Source organism: Mustelus asterias, chromosome 7 (genome assembly GCF_964213995.1).
Source record: "Mustelus asterias chromosome 7, sMusAst1.hap1.1, whole genome shotgun sequence".
NCBI lineage: Eukaryota > Metazoa > Chordata > Chondrichthyes > Carcharhiniformes > Triakidae > Mustelus > Mustelus asterias.
The window spans coordinates 72751076-72768931 of record NC_135807.1 but is presented as its reverse complement, the minus strand read 5'-3'; positions in this window follow the sequence as shown (position 1 = coordinate 72768931).

Below are 17856 nucleotides of genomic sequence, written 5' to 3'. Positions count from 1 at the left end.
GATTTGAAGTTGAAGATTGGGTTTGCATCAAATGGCCACCAAGCTTGTACCATCTCTATCAGGACCAAAGCTGATCAAGATGTTGCTTGGTACCAATGCTTATCTGTTGGATGATAGCACAAAATGGAACATGAGATGCGTGATAGTGAGCTGACCAGGATATTTTAAGGATAGTGCTTATGAAGATACATTTCCATTTCAGAGTTTAGAAAGTTGAGCACAGAAAAATCAGGAGCAAGGTGGAGAATTAATATGACCGGCCAACCAAATGTTCAAGTCATGTTTGTGGACAAAATTAGATGTTCCACACAGTCAGCACCCAATCTGCGTTTGACCTCCTGCCTATATAGGAGACTGCATAGTGAGTAGCGGATTTAGTACACTAAATTGAACAAAGTAAATCGCTGTTTAAACTGGAAGGGGATTTTGGGACCTTGGACAGCAAGAAGGAGGAAATAACAAGGCAGGTATTGCATCCTCTATATTTGCAGGAGAAGGAGGGGGAGCTTTTCGGATGTTGGGTTGAAGAGTTGACTAGGGCATTGATGAAGTAAAGGTACCGTGGCAATGCTGAAGGGCAGTGTGGGGGTGGGGGGAGATGTACTTCATGTTTGTATCATGTTGAAGGTGTCGGAAATGGCAAAGGCTGATCTGTTGATTGGGGAGGCTGGTGGAGGGGCAAGTGAGGTGAAATGGAAATTCACCGTGTTTCTGAGATGGGGGAGAGTGGGGGTGGAGTCTGGGAAATCGATTGGACATGTTCAAAGGTCCTGTCAACTCGAGCCAAAGGAATTCTCAGTTGAGGGAACAGGGCAGCATCTCGGGAGCACTGGTATGAAAAGCTGTATCATCAGAACAGATAAGACTGAGATGGAGAACCTGGGAGAACGGAATGGGGCGAGGAAGTGTGAACGTGACTGTGGAAGTTAGTGGCTTTTAGTGAATATTTGTTGGTAGCCTATGCCCAGAAAAAGAATCAGAGAAGTTGAAGAAGGGAAGGGATAGAACACGAGAAGGTGTGGGAAAGATAAAAACTGGAAGTAAAGTTGATGAAATTTTCCAGTTTGGGCCAGAGCAAGAATTGTGACTGGTATAGTTATCAGTTGTATCCTTTTCTTGATAGGATTTTATCCACATAGTCAACAGTTACTGACAGTCCAAAGATGTGCGGGTTAGGTGGATTGGCAATGCTAAGTTGCCCCTTAGTGGCAGGGGGACTAGCTAGGGTAAATACATAAATACATGGGGTTATGGGGATAGAGCTTGGGTGGGATTGTGGTCAGTGCAGACTTGATGGGCCGAATGGTCTCTTTTTACATTGTAGAATTCTATGATTCTATGACTTCTGATTAGTTGCAACTGAAAGGATTTTTAAAAAAAGTGACCTGATTGATTCAGACTTTGTTTTTACTTTATTGGTAAATGTATGGGTTATATTTATTAGTTAGTGAGCTGTGATCTGTTGAGCATAAAATTTAATCAATTTCTGATTTGATTATTCATTCACAGGATGCGTACATCATTGCCTGCATTTATTGCATCCCTAAGGCTCTTAAGAAGCTGGTGGTTGTGAACCACCTTCTCGCACTGTGCAGAAGAGTGAGAGGGGGATGATAGAAACTTATAAAATTCTAACAGGATTAGACAGGTAGATTCAGAAAGAATGTTCCCGATGGTGGGGGAGTCCAGAACTCGGGGTCACAGTTTGAGGATAAGGGGTAAACTTTTTAGGACTGAGGCGAGAAGGAATTTCTTCACCCAGAGGGTGGTGAATGTGTGGAGTTCGCTACCACAGAATGTAGTTGAGTCCAAAACATTGTGTGATTTCCATAAGAAATTAGGCATAGTTCTTGGGGCAAAAGGATATTGAATTTGATGATTATCCATGATCATAATGAATGGCAGAGCAGGTTCGAAGGGCCGAATCTTGCTTCTAGTTTCTATCTTTCTGTGTTTCTATGTCTCAGCTATGAGATACAGAGATTTGACCCAGTGACAATAAAGTACCTGAGGTTGCAACATGACCTATGTCAAAAACTTGAATATCATCACACTTTCTGCGATTGTCATTTTGAAATGTTTGTAATGTTCTTTCAGATATTTTACGATTAAAGTATATTTTTGCACACAAAAAAGACCCAGAATATATTTTCAAGTCTTTCCAACTTGGGAAACTCCTCCATAAGAGGTTTCCACAGAAAATCAAAAAGTGTGATGCCTAAGTCAAACATTGAAAATGTGACATGCAATGCCCATTCCTCCCAAATGGTATTAGCTTTATAATATGGAATATATAGACTGAATGTGGTTTTTGATTTGACTTGATTTGATTTATTATTGTCACATGTATTAGTATACAGTGAAAAGTATTGTTTCTTGCGCACTATACAGACAAAGCATACCGTTCATAGAGAAGGATAAGGAGAGTGTGCAGAATGTAGTGTTACAGTCATAGCTAGGGTATAGAGAAAGATCAACTTAATGCGAGGTAGGTCCATTCAAAAGTCTGATAGCAGCAGGGAAGAAGTTATTCTTGAGTTAATTGGTACGTGTCCTCAGATATTTGTATCTTTTTCCCGACGGAAGAAGGTGGAAGAGAGTATGCCTGGGGTGCATCGAGTACTTGATTATGATGGCTGCTTTTCCGAGGCAGCAGGAAGTATAGACAGAGTCAATGGATGGGAGACTGGTTTGCGTGATGGACTGGGCTTCATTCATGACTCTTTGTAGTTTCTTGAGGTCCTGGACAGAACAGGAGGCATACCAAGCTGTGATACAACCAGAAAGAATGCTTTCTATGGTGCATCTGTAAAGGTTGGTGAAAGCCGTAGTGGACATGCCAAATTTCCTTAGTCTCCTGAAAAAGTAGAGGTGTTGGTGGGCTTTCTTAACCATAGCATCAGCCTGGAGGGACCAGGACAGATTGTTGGTGATCTGGACACCTAGAAACGTGAAGCTCTCGACCATTTCTACTTCATCCCTATTGATGTGGACAGGGGCATGTCCTCCACTATGCTTCCTGAAGTCGATGACTATCTCTTTCATTTTGTTGACATTGAGGGAGAGATTATTGTTGTTGCACCAATTCACCAAATTTTCTAACTCTTTCCTGTAGTCTGTCTCATCATTGTTTGAGGTCCAGTCTACTATGGTGGTGTCATCAGTAAACTTGAAAATCGAGTTGGAAGGGAATTTGGCCACACGGTCATAGGTGTATAAGGAGTATAATAAGGAGCTGAGGACGCAGCCTTGTGGGCATCAGTGTTGAGGATGATCGTGGAGGTGGTGTTGTTGCCTATCGTTACTGATCGTGGTCTGTGGGTTAGGAAATCTAGGATCCAGTTGCAGAGGGAGGTGCCGAGGCCCAGGCCATGGAGTTTGGAGATGGGTTTTGTAGGAATAATGGTGGTGAAGGCTGAGCTGTAGTCAATAAATAGGAGTCTGACATAGGTGTCCTTGTTATCTAGGGCTAAGTGTAGGGCCAGAGAGATGGCGTATGCTGTGGACGATAGGCGAACTGTAGTGGATCCAGGCAATCTGGAGGGTTGGAATTGATTCGTGTCATGTCTAAATTTTTGAAGCACTTCATAATGATGGATGTCAGAGCCACCAGACGATAATCATTATGGCACGCTGCTTGGCTTTTCTTTGCTACAGGAATGATGGTCATCTTCTTGAAGCAGATAAGGACCTCGGATTGGTGTAAGGAGAGGTTAAAGATGTCTGTGAATACCCTCGCCAGCTGGTCCACACAGGATATGAGTGCTCGTCCGGGTACCCCATCCGGACCAGTGGCTTTCCGTGGGTTGACTTTCGAGAAGGCTGATCTGACGTCTGCGATGGTGACCGCAGATATAGGTTCATCCTGGGCTTCCAGGGTAGAGGGCGTGCTGTCACTGACCTCTTGCTCAAAATGGGCATAGAATGCACTGAGCTTATCAGGAAGGGGTGCATTGGTGCTGGCAATTCTGCATACTTTCATCTTGTAGCTTGTTATGTCTTGCAGACCTTGCCATAGTCAGTGGGAGTCTGTGTCGCTAGCCTGGGACTCTCGCTTGGGCCAGTACTATCTTTTGGCATCTTTAATGGATCTCCGTAGGTGATATCTGGCTTTCTTGTATAGGTCAGTGTCGCCTGACTTGAACGTCTCAGACCTGGACTTCAGCAAGCAGTGGATATCCTTGTTCATCCATGGTTTCTGATTGGGAAACACACAGATTTGCTTCTTTGGCACACAGTCTCCTACATACTTACTACTGAAGTCAGTTACCGTAGTGGCGTACTCGTTCAGGCTGGTCACTGAGTTTTTAAATACTGATCAGTCCACTGACTCTAAGCAGTCCCGTAGGAGATCACCCGATTCCTCAGACCAACATTACACAACTCTCTTTGATGGATTCTCCCGCTTCAGTTTTTGCTTGTAAGCCGGGAGCAGGAGCACAGCCTTGTGGTCTGATTTGCCAAAGTATGGGCGTGTTTGATATTTGGGTAGCAGTGGTCTAGAAGGTTTGGTCCTCTGGTGGAATAGGCGATGTGTTGGTGGTATCTTGGCAGGGCACTCTTGAGTTTGGCCTGATTGAAGTCCCCGGCCACGATGAGCAAGGTTTCGTCTCAGGGCTATTTGTGGTGATGTATATTTCGTCCAGCGCAGTCTTCACGTCCACATCGGGTGGGATGTGAACCTCTGTCAGGAGAACAGGTGAACTCCAGCGGAAGGTAGTAGGAGTGGCATTTTAGCATCAGATATTCTAGGTCCGGGGAGCAGAAACTCGCCAGTGTATATCTAGGCACCAAGCAGTGTTGATTAGAAGGTAAATCCCACCTCCCCTAGCCTTGCTGTATAGTCCATTCAATGGATTGAGAAGCCCTCTGGTTGTAGGGCACAGTCCGGTGAAGCAGGAGTGAGTCATGTCTCCGTGAAACAGAGCACACAGCAGTCTCTCAGTTCCCTTTGAAAATTGTTTAAATTTGTCTCGCTTGTTTTCCAGAGTTTAGACATTTGCCAGGACTAAGCTGGGGTGGGGGGGCCTTGGGACCAGGTTGTTTCACCTGCAGGCTGCACGTTTTCCATGCTTCCTGGAGTGCCTGCTTCTTTTCGAGCCTGGGAGACGGTGAGAGTAGTTTGCGGTATTAAGGGTATAGGTGTGTCCAGTGAGGTTCTTTGCTTTGGTCAGTGTGTGGATGGAGGATTTGTTGCCTTATTTGCGGTTCCTGCAAAGGTAGATGGGTCTGCACGGTGGGCATTGTGGGTCGCTGTCAGGCTGTGGTTTGGCTTCGGAGGTCAGAGGACCTCCAGAACATGTTCTGGCGTGAAGGTATCAAAGGCCAGTAAGTGGATGATGTCTCTGGGGTCATGGTCGCAGATGAGCTGATGGCCAGGTCCATGTGTTGGGGTCCTCGGGTCACTGCCAGGTTGAGGTCTTCTTTTGGAGGCTGGGGGATCTCCAGATGTGCAAGTAAATTTAAAAGAGCAGTATTAGTAATTTTACAGCAGTGGGAGTTGATTTTTAGGAGTGTGGGCCGATTGTAGAATGGGGGTTTGGAGGGAGGACTTGGAGCCTGCAGGAGGTTGCAGCTCTCTGGGTCAGAGGGATTGGGGGTTGGTGGAGTGGAGGCCCTGGCTCGGGACTTGCTGGACTGGTCATCAGGGTCGGTGGAGGCTGCGGGGGAAAAGGCCCCAACCTCGGGGGTGGCGGCCTGGTCTGTGGAGGCTGGGTGAATGCAGGCCCTGGCTCCGGAGGTCGAGGTCGGGTCATTGGGAGCCGGGAGAGTAAAAGCACTGGCTCCAAAGGCATTTTCTTGGTGAATGGAGGCAGGGGGAGTGCAGGCCCTGGCTCTGAAGGTGTTTGCCTGGTGAATGGAGGCAGGGGGAGTGCAGCCCTGGCTCCGAAAGCATTTTCCTGGCGGTGGGAGCTGGCAGAGTGAAGGCCCTGGCTCCGAAGGCATTTTCCTAGGTGGTGGGAGTGAAGGCCCCGGCTCTGGGACTGCAGGGCGGCTGCAGATCCCACATGGTCGGCTGGTACGTGTCAGCTTCAGGTCGGGTGTCTCTGGGGTCCTAAGGATCGCCAAATCTGTAAAAAATTGTGATAAAGTATTGTTAGACAGTTTAAAATAGTTTAGAGTTTTAGAAGCATAGAGTGAGAGTAAAAGATAGAATTAGAGGGTATACTGGGCACAGCTTGCAAGAAGTCACCATGCTCCAGCGCCATCTTGGATATTTGGATGTTCGGTACTGAATTCCGTATTTGTTTCCGAATATGAGGAGTTACTGATAGGTTCTGTAAGGGATTTTGACTTCAGGCATTTTATGGTTGTGTATTTTGGTGGGTAGTTAGGTTTATATTTTTTGAGACCAAAGTTACCAAAATGTGTTGACGCATTTCTAAAATAACTTGGTGTTTAAAATGGTTCAGTCTGAACCATTAACTTCTGTCTGCGCTGGAGTGTATTACAAAACAGTGATGCATGAGGAACCGCTCTCCTCTCATGTGAATGTGAGTCAAACCCTGGGAATGTTTTGCTGCCTTAAAACATGCTTCTGCCTGAGTTAGTGTTTTGTTTAGTGTAGTTTGTCAGGAAGTGTATATATATTTTTCAAAGTACTCCGCCATGACTTCAGCATTTGAATTGCCTGCCTGTGCTGTGTCAGATGTGCACAGAATGGTATGCCAGGCATGATCAGTCGCCCTCACATTTCAGTCCGAGGGGTTGGTGGATTGGTACTGGGCCGCTGATGGCACAGCTACAGTCAGGGAAGGCAGCTGCAGCCTGTAAATGAGGAACTGGTAACCAAGAGGGGGCACTCGATGGCTGATCTAATTTTTGCCCTCAACTCCCCAATAACTTTTCACCTCCTTGCTTATCAAAGACCTGTCTACTTCTGCCTTCAAACTCAAGACACTACCTCAGCCACCTGTTGAGGAATAGAATTCCAAAGTCTCAATATCCTCTGAGAGAAACAACATTTTTTCCACTCTGTTTAAATTTGCAACCTTCTTTTTAAACAGTGACCCCTTGTTCTAGATTCTCCCACAAGAGGAAACATCCTTTCCACATCCACCCTGTCAAGATCCCTCAGGATCATATCTTTCCTTAAATAAGGAGGCCAGTACTGTACACAATACTCCAGCGGGACGGTGGCACAGTGGTTAGCACTGCTGCCTCACAGCACTAGGGACCTGGGTTCGATACCCAGCTTAGGTCATTGTCTGTGCGGAGTTTGCATGTTCTCCCTGCATCTGTGTGGGTTTCCTCCGGAGTACCCGGAGTACACAGTCCGAAAGATATGCTGGTTAGGTGCATTGGCCATGATAAATTCTCCCTCAGTGCTCCCAAACAGGCACCGGAGTGTGGCGACTAGGGGATTTTCACAATAACTTCATTGCAGTGTTAATGCATGCCTACTTGTGATGCTAATAAATAAACTTTTAAACTTTACAAATGTGGTCTCACCAATACTCTGCATAACTGAAGTATAACTGCCAAATCCCATCACAATAAACAATAACATTCAACTGCTTTGCTAATTACTTGCAGCGTCTGCATACTAACCGCCCATGTATTAGGACACCCAGATTCCACTGCATCTTTGAGCTCCGAAATGTCTCGCCATTTAAATATTATGCTTTTTTTCATTTATCCTGCCAAATTGGGCAATCTGACATTTTTCCGCATTATAGTTCACTTGCCAGATCTTTGCTCACTCCCCAACCCACATATATATTCTTTTGTAGCCTCCTTATCATAGAATCTACAGTGCAGAAGGAGGCATTTGGCCCATCAGGCCTGCACCTACAACAATCCCACCCAGGTCGTGGCCTATCCCCATAATCCCACATATTTATCCTCCTAATCCCTCTGACATTAAGGGGTAATTTATCATGGTCAATCCATCTAACGCGCACATCTTGGGAGGAAACCGAAGCACCCAGAGGAAACTCACGCAGACACGGGGAAAATGTGCAAACTCCACACAGACAGTCATTGAAGGCTGGAATTGAACCCAGGTCCCTAGCGCTGTGAGGCAGCAGTGCTAACCACTGTGCCACCGTGCCGCCCTAAGTTCTCTTCAGAATTTACTTTCCTCCTTCTCTTTATGTCATCAGCAAATTTATCCAAACAATTTATATACATTGTAAAGAGTTGAGGCCGCAGCACTGTGGAACACCACTCATCGCATCCCACCAACCCAAAAATGAGCCAGGTTAAGATCAGAAGCGACACAGTGGCAGACATTTAAGGAGATATTTTGGGATAATCAGAAAGGGTGCATTTCAGTGAGAAAGAAAGGGTGGAATTCTGCCAATGCCCCACTGGCAGGTTCAGTGGCAGACAGGGGTGAGGGGATGAATTTGGCGAGAGACCCAAAAATTGCTTTTACGCGGGCATGAATTTTGTGTGGGTGCCGCCATGACCGATTGGGAAACCTTCTGGAGGCCTGGATAAAACTCATTTGCAACCCACAGATGGATGCAGATAAAGGCCCAAACCCCACATCCGATTCTCCGCAGCACCAGTGGGAAAACACACTGGTGCAAATCACGTTTGGAAAATGTGGCATGCAGACGTCAGGACTCAACTGAACAATGCCTGGGGCTGCCTCCAGAGTAAGGATGGGGGACACCAGCAACACCAGAACTCAGCAGCAGTGGGTCAGGGGAGCATCTGCAGGTGGACCTTCCAGATTCAGATAGACCCTGGAAGGGATCTATCTTCCAGTCTCAGAATGGACATCCATCTTCAGTTTCAGCAGGTCCACCATTTTTGTTCAATAGTTGGTCAATGATATTGGGCACCTTTTCAATATGGTACCGAGAGAGGACAGTGGACTACATGTCATCAGGAATGCCCTGCCACGGAATATAACACAAAACTCCCGGAGGGAGGATGGAGCTGGAAGATTTGGCATGTTTTCCTGCTGGCCTCCACAACGCAGAACATTCCATGTTCCTGTGCTGTACTTAGATTTCCAGAAAACATTTGACAAGTGGATAATATACTAGCATGGGTGTAGGATTGGTTAGGCTTAGTTAACAGCAAACGGAGTAGGCAAAATTGGGTCACTTTTGGGTTGGCAAGATGTTATGATTGAAGTGCTACAGGGATCAGTGCTGCGCCCTCAACTTTTTAATACTTATGTTAAGACTTGGATGAAGGGGCTAAATGTATGGTTGCTAAATTTGCTGATAACACAAAAATAGGTAGGAAAATAAGTTGTGAAGAGGAAGAAAGGAGTATGCAAAAGGCCATAGATAGGTTAAGTGAGAGGGCAAAGAAGTGGCAGATGGAGTATAATGTGGGAAACTGTGAGCTTGTCCACTTTGGCAGGAAAAAGAGAAAAGCAGTGTGTTACTTAAATGTAGATTGCAGAGCTCGAAGGATCTGGTGTCCTGGTACAGTGATCAGAAACTGTTAGTATGCAGGTGCAGCAAGTGAGTTGGAATGCAAACGGAACATAGAGATGTTTGTTACAATTGTACAGAGCGCTGGTGAGACCCTGTCGAGAGTATTGTGTACAGTTTTGGGTCTCCTTGTTTAAGAAAGGATATGCCTATATTAGAAGCAGTTCGGAGAAGGTACACTCAACTGATACCTTGGATTGGGGGAGTTATCAGATAGGGAAGGTTGGACAGGCTGGGGCTGTATCCATTACAGTTTAGAAGAATGAGGGGAGCTCTTGAGGAGACTTGACAAAGTGGATGCTGAAATGATGTGTCCCCTTGCGGGAGAGATTAGATCTGGGGGACACAATTTAAAAGTAAGGATTCCCCCATTTAAGACAGAAATTCTCTCAGATGGTTGTGAATCTTTGGAACTCCCATCCCCAGACAGCAGTGGAGGCAGGGTCATTGAATATTTTTAAGATAGAGGTAAATAGAATCTTGACTAACAAAAGGGTCAAATTTTACTGGGGATAGTTAGGAAAGTGGAGTTGAGGCCATAATCAGATCAACTATGATCTTATTCAATGATAGAACAGGCTTGTGGGGCCAACTGGCCTACTCCTCCTCCTAATTCATATGTTTATATGTCCATAACCACCCTGCAACTCTCCTCGCGCCTGGGCAACTCCTTGATCCAAGGCCTCCAGTGGGTGTCAGACAGGTAGCAGCCACTGGTGGCGCTACTGAGCGCAGAAAAGCTGACAGATTTTGGATTGGCTTGCAGCTCAGCAGGTGGAATTGCCGCTCCTGGGGTCCTTGACCCTGGTGAAGGCCTGCCACTGCATTGCCTGAGTGGCACAATGTGCAGCAACAGGCCTTCCTGAAACAAAGTAATGCAGGGGTCTCGCTGGCTCTTCAGCCAGCAGCCAAGACCCCTGTTGCCTCCATAAGAATCTGAATTAACATTGAATTAACACTATGAGCCCCTGCCTCCACCTCCCCCCCCCCCCCCTCCTCCATTCGGGTCCCCTGTTTGCTTCATAAGTCATATCCCTTATTCTGCCTGCAGCAAGACATGGCTGCTACAATGAAAAGTTATTTTTAAAAATTAAAAGCCAATGTATTTAGTCAAAGCTTTACAATCATCATGGAACGAATCAAATTGCAGCCATCAATATAATTGGAGTCTGTTCACCAATCAAACAACACTGATTTAATACATCGGCAAAACACTGCGGATTCGGGAATCTGAAACAGAAACAGAAAATGCTGGAGAAACTCAGCAGGTCTGACAGCATCTGTGGAGAGAAAATAGAGCCAATGTTTCAATGACCCTTCGTCAAGAGCTGAAAAGAAGGAAAATCAGATACGCAATAGCAGTCATGTGAAAAAGGTAATTCACAGACATGAACATCTATGATGATTTGTATGTATGCGTGTATGCATATGGGTTAGGGAAAGCAAACAGCAGCTGGTCTATTTACAAAAGGAAAGAATCAATTAGGGAGCAGAACCACTGAGCTTAATAGTGACTTCTCTATTCAAATATTACCCGTTTAACTTACAATTAAAAGCTATACAGTAATTAGCTGAACCAATGATGCATTATGCTTTTATATCAGGCATGCTTATTGGCAGACAATATTATCTCACATAACTCTCAACCTTTTTCATTTACATGTGATACGATTGGATAAAAAAATTACAATAATTTGTCACACTTTATATAAAAAATGATGCAGTAAAGGATATTTTATCACTTAGCTTAAGAATGCTTAAGTCTTTTCTCACTTGTGAACATTTCCATGGAGGAGTTCTTTATTTGTTGTAGTGCTTTAAGTTGCTGTTACAAAAGCAACATCAGACTTTAAGAGATGCAAACACTTACACTTTGAGTAAAATAAACATTATAATCATCTAGGATTTTTGTTAGGAATTTTTGCACTGCTTGGGACCATCAATATCTTGTTGTGAATGTGAGTAATAAATTCTGCAGTGCGTGCACAATATGTGCCGATTATTACATAGAAAAACTGTATTATGTAAATTATACAATTGAAGAGCATTAGATAAATCTTTCACAGCTCCCTACATCAATTATTAGATTGTGCAATATACTATTTGGGTTCCATGATACCTGAATTAGGTCACTTCAATTGTCCTCCAGATCAATAACAATATTGATTATTGATTAAGAGTGACCAACAGGGTAGGTTTATTACACTGATTCAGTGCAAATTCATTCTTCAATCCCAGAAGCATCAAAGACAGTTCAGATGTCATATTAACATTAATTTATTTGACTACCTCAATGGTAGTATGATAAACACCGTCACAAATTTCAGTATTGATGATTACAATAATAAGAAATGGACACTTAAAACCTTGATATTAAGTCCGCCATGACAAGGAAAGGGGATCAGTGAGTTTTAAATCCGCAATAAATGAATGCAATCCCACCCCACTACATACACAGTTGTTGCATTATACTAATGGATTTCAAAGTGATCATGTGTTCTTTTGGGGAGGTTAACCCTTAATGGTCATTTTAAAACCAGGCTCCCACAGTGCAATTGGGAGCCTGAATCTCATTTAACTACTGCTGGGTGGCACAGTGGCAGCCAGCCAGCACGGTGGCACAGAGGTTAGCATTGCTGCCTCACAACGCTAGGGATCCGAGTTCAATTCCAGCCTAAGGTGACTGTCTGTGTGGAATTTGCACATTCTCCCCGTATCCATATTGAGAGACAGGGTCTACAGGCATTTAGAGATGCAAGGACTGATTAAGGACAGTTAGCATGGCTTTGTGAGTGGAAAATCATGTCTCACAAATTTGATTGAGTTTTTTGAAGGGGTAACCTAGAAGATAGATGAGGGCAGTGCAGTTGATGTTGTCTACATGGACTTTAGCAAGGTCTTTGACAAGGTACCGCATGGTAGGTTGTTGCATAACGTTAAATCTCACGGGATCCAGGGTGAGGTAGCTAAATGGATACAAAATTGGCTTGATGACAGAAGCCAAGGGGTGGTTGTAGAGAGTTGTTTTTCAAACTGGAGGTCTGTGACCAGCGGTGTGCCTCAGGGATCAGTGCTGGGTCCACTGTTATTTGTCATTTATATTAATGATTTGGATGAGAATATAAGAGGCATGGTTAGTAAGTTTGCAGATGACACCAAGATTGGTGGCACAGTGGACAGTGAAAAAGGTTATCTCAGATTGCAATGGGATCTTGTACAATTGGGCCAATGGGCTGAAGAATGGCAGATGGAGTTTAATTTAGATAAATGCGAGGTGATGCATTTTGGTAGATTGAACCAGGGTAGGACTTACTCAGTTGATGGTAGGGCATTGGGGAGAACAAAGAGATCTAGGGGTACATGTTCATAGCTCCTTGAAAGTGGAGTCACAGGTGGACAGAGTGGTGAAGAAGGCATTCAGCATGCTTGGCTTCATTGGTCAGAACATTGAATACAGGAGTTAGGATGTCTTGTTGAAGTTGTACAAAACATTGGTAAGGCCACACTTGGAATACTGTGTTCAGTTCTGGTCACCCTATTATAGAAAGGATATTATTAAACTAGAAAGAGTGCAGAAAAGATTTACTAGGATGCTACCGGGACTTGATAGTTTGAGTTATAAGGAGAGGCTGGATAGACTGGGACTTTTTCTCTGGAGCGTAGAAGGCTGAGGGGTGATCTTATAGAGGTCTATAAAATAATGAGGGGCACAGATCAGCTAGATAGTCAACATCTTTCCCCAAAGGTAGGGGAGTCTAAAATTAGAGGGCAAAGGATTAAGGTGAGAGGGGAGAGATACAAAAGTGTCCAGAGGGGCAATTTTTTCACACAGAGGGTGGTGAGTGTTTGGAACAAGCAGTCAGAGGTAGTAGTAGAGGCGGGTACAATTTTGCCTTTTAAAAAGCATTTAGACAGTTACATGGGTAAGATAGGTATAGCGAGATATGGGCCAAATGCGGGCAATTGGGACTAGCTTCGGGGTTTAAAAAAAAGGGCGGCATGGACAAGTTGGGCCAAAGGGCCTGTTTCCATGCTGCAAACCTCTGCGACTCTATGACTCTATCCGCATGGGTTTCCTCCAGGTGCTCCATTTTCTTCCCACAGTCCAAAGATGTTCAGGCTAGGTGGATTGGCCATGCTAAATTGCCCCTTAGTGTCACAAGATATGTAGGTTGGGATTAATGGAATAAATGTGTGGGGTTACGGGGATAGGGCAGGCGTGGGCCTGGGTAAGATGCTCTGTCAGGGAATTGGTGCAGACTAGAGGCTGAATGACCTCCTTCTGCACTGTAGGGATTCTATGATATTGATAACTGGGTTTCCTGGGCCTCAGGAATTTTTCAATTAAAAGGTAAATTTTTTAGAGCATTGCTTGTGGGCCAGGAGGAGCAGACGTACTCTCCTTATTCCTCAAACAAATCATCTGACTCTCTTTTATTAATTCTGGCCACTCTATGAGTGGAATTTTCCAGTCCCACCTTGATGGGTTCCCTTTGAGGGATGTGGTGAGCCAACCAAAGGTCCATTGACTTCAGCAGGAGTGGAAGATCATGCCAGCAGGCAAGGCCATAAATTTCCAGCTCATGGGCAGACTTTTATGTGAATGATTCGAAGTGTCCAGCTGGCGTGAAGATGGGAGAGTTCCTGATCCATTTTTTATGCAGGTCTTCACGCCCAATCTCACGGACTTAGATATTGAAAAAATAGTCTAGACTGTTTCTAGCAGCTGCAGGCAGTGAGTGAGTTGAATTCACCAGCCAGCCTGTGGAGGGAACTAATGCACATGTGCTGACCTCTGATCCTGCACATGCGCAATTGCAACAGCAGGGGGTCTGACAGACAGAGAGCGAGCCGCTCAGACATCTAGCACCCGCCCCCCCGCCCGTCACCCAGGCTGATCGCGCCCCCTTCTCCACCCTGATCCATGGAGAGCGGCAGTGGGCCCCCCTCCCCCCGATCTGACCACAGGCAGAGTGGGCAGTGGCCCCCCCCTCCTTTCCCAATCGGGCTGCCTCTTCAGGCCCTGCCCACTTCAGGCCCCACCCCCATAGGCCCCACCACTGTCCCCATTGGCCCCACCCCGGCACTGCCTCCATTGGCCCTGCCTGTGGCCCCACCCCATTGACCCTGCACAGTGGGCAGTGCCAAGGTGCCAGGGTGTCACTGCCAGGCTGACATTGCCCAAGGGCAACCCGCCTTGCCCTCAGCCTCCCCAGGGGGGCCTCAATGGCCTCGGTTCCAACAGTGAGGCCTAAATGACTGTTCCATGTTCATGGGGAACAGGTGTTTTCCTTGCACCAATGTTAATTTGAAGTTGGTCCACAATCACGATTGCTGAGACCCATTGCTGAGGATCTTCCATTGCCATTTGGTTTGTTATCAGGCAAGGAATGGAAGAAGAGTAATATAATGAATCCTGCTGTTAAATTCAGCAGGCTCTCTGTGTTTCCAGTCTCAATGGGTGTTCCCCACACTTCACACTTCACTGCTTCCCTATGTATATATTGGGGGCTCAATATCAGTCAATAAAGTCTGGAAAAGAAGTGACAAATTTGTATAAACAAACAAAGTGCTGGAAAACTCAGCAATCAGGATTCTGAAGAAGAATCTTATTGGACTTGAAATGCCAACTGTTTCTTCCTCCACACATGCTGTCAGGTCTGCTGAGTTTTTCCAGCACTCTCTTCAGATCTTCAGTATCTGTAGTATTTTTCATATATGTGAAACCATATTTATTAGTGTCACAGGTAGGCTTATGTTAACACTGCAATGAAGTTACTGTGAAAGTCCCCTAGTCGCCACCTTCTGGCATCTATTCGGGTGCACTGAGGGAGAATTTAGCATGGCCAATGCACCAAATCAGCACGTCTTTTGGACTGTGGGAGGAAACTGGAACACCCGGAGGAAACCCATGCAGACAGGAGAGAATGTACAGACTCCGCACAGACAGTGACCCAAGCCGGGAATCTGTGAGGCAGCAGTGCTAACCAATGTGCCTCTGTGATCATATATTCCTTGATTCTACTTTGATTACTTTTTACATCTAGACTTGACTATACCAACACACCCTTGGTTGGTTTCCCACCTTGCACTGTCTGCCAGCTGGACATCACCCAAAGCTCTCTTGCCAATATTCTAACATGCACTATGTCTGTTCACTCATCTCCCCTCTGTTGATTTACATTGGCTCCAATTAAGCAACTCAAATTTTAAGAATCTCATTCTTGTTTTCAAATTCCTCCTTGACTTTGTCTCTTCCTACCTCTGTAGTTTTGCCTACAACCCTCTTAGATATCATTGCTGCTCCAGTTCCAACCGCTTAAGCATTCTTAATCTCATCTTCATCTTAATCTTCACCATTGGTGGCTGTGCTTTCAACTGGCAAGGTCCTAAACTATGTGATTCTCTCCCTAAATCTTTCCTCCTTTCCACTTTTCTCCTTTAAGACACTCTTTAAAACTTACCTCAACTTCCCTACTATCTTCTTATGTTACGAGATGTCAAATGTTCTTTGATAACATTCTTCTGAAGCAACCGGAGATGTTTAGTGACATTAAAGGCATTATATGAATACAAGGTTTTATTGTTTATTTAAACCAACTTAATCTCTCTTAAACCTTCTAACTTTATCAACATTTAAAACAGTCTTCATTCATTTGACCTCTTCCAAAAGCTTTATGATTCAGCAGAATAATACCTGACCTTAAATATATTAAACTTTTACAGGGAATTCCAATTCATGTGATCTGACCAATCAATTTGACTACATGGATCATTTCAATTAAAAACATTCAACTAACCAGCCAAGTCTGAGAAATAAAAATTACCAGAATTAAAATCACTTGACTAATCCCAATACTTCTCCAAATTTCTATTTTTCAAAAATGTAAATCAGCATGATAAAATTGGCACCGATAGTGTTCTGTATAGATTTTACCAACCAAAGGACTCTCACACATAAATCTGTTTATATGAGCAGGGCCAAGTTTATTCAGGTTCAAGGTTAGTAATGGGCAACAATGGCTATACCACAATATATGTACATAGTGAAAGAATGATCACCTTGAGCACTTCTTGCTGGTGTGAATCCTTGTTTGTTTTAAGTGTTTCAAATTAGCCATAGTTAAGTTTATTTATTTGTCACAAGTAGGCTTACATTAACACTGCAATGAAGTTACTGTGAAAATCCCCTAGTCGCCACACTCTGGTGCCTGTTTGAGTACACTGAGGGTCAATTTAGAATGGCCAATGCACCTAACCAGCATGTCTTTTGGACTGTGGGAGGAAACCGGAGAACCCGAAGAGAACCCACGCAGACATGGGGAGAACTGATTATCACTGCTGCCTCACAGCGCCAGGGACCCAGGTTCGATTCCTGACTTGGGTCACTGTCAGTGCAGAATTACGATTCTGCACTGACAGTGACCCAAGTCAGGAATCGAACCTGGGTCCCTGGCGCTGTGAGGCAGCAGTGATAATCAGTGTGCCATCATGCTCCTATTTGTTCTGGTATTTTCAGTATTAGGTTTCATAATTATGCAGATAAAGGCAATTATATTAAAACTTACCATTATCAAAGTAAGATCCCAAAACCATTTCTATATAACAAATCATGTTGAAATGCAATGTGGACAGCAATACCTGATAAGAAACAATGAGTTGAAAGACGAGTTTATCTTTTTCAGTTTATGTTGTGATTTTTGTACTTTGACATAGACACCAGGCAAACATTCTGAAAGGACTAAATGGCCTGGTCCTGTTCCTACCTTCCTGTGGTTCACTGCTCTGCTTCAAATTATGCCTTTAATATCTGTATAAGCAGAATAATGAAATCTTGGTTTAACACCTCATCTGAAGCAATGCAGCTTTCTCTCAGTACTGCGTTGGAGTGTCAACTGGACCATATGTGCAAGTGGGGTTTGAACTGTCAAACTTCTGACTGAGAGATGAGACTGCTACTAACACTAGGTGCAAATAATTTGTGTTCTTATATCCACAAGGCAAGTGCAAAAACCATCCATGTTTCATGTAAATTTGCCACCTATCCATTCTTTTCTTTGTGGGTCTTTATGAAAAGCTCAAGCCTGTTTTATAAAAACAGATAATGATGTAATTAGGATAAAGACAAAATACTGTGGATGCTGGAACCTGAAACATAAACAAAAAATGCTGGAAAAGCTCAGCTCAGCTGGTCTGACAGCATCTGTGGAGAGAGAACCAATGTTTTGAGTCAGGATGACCCTTCGTCAGAGCTAAATATCCTGCTCTGACCAGATATAAGCTGAAACTGATCAAGAATATTTCATAGAAATAAAAGAAATATTTCACAATTTGTTTCTTTAGATGTTCTGGCTTTGAACGTATTGCACAAAAATTGTAATAAATCCTAGACTGCAAAATTAAATATATAAAATTGGTAGCTGCAACAATGAAGCATGTTGGTATTCACATTTTG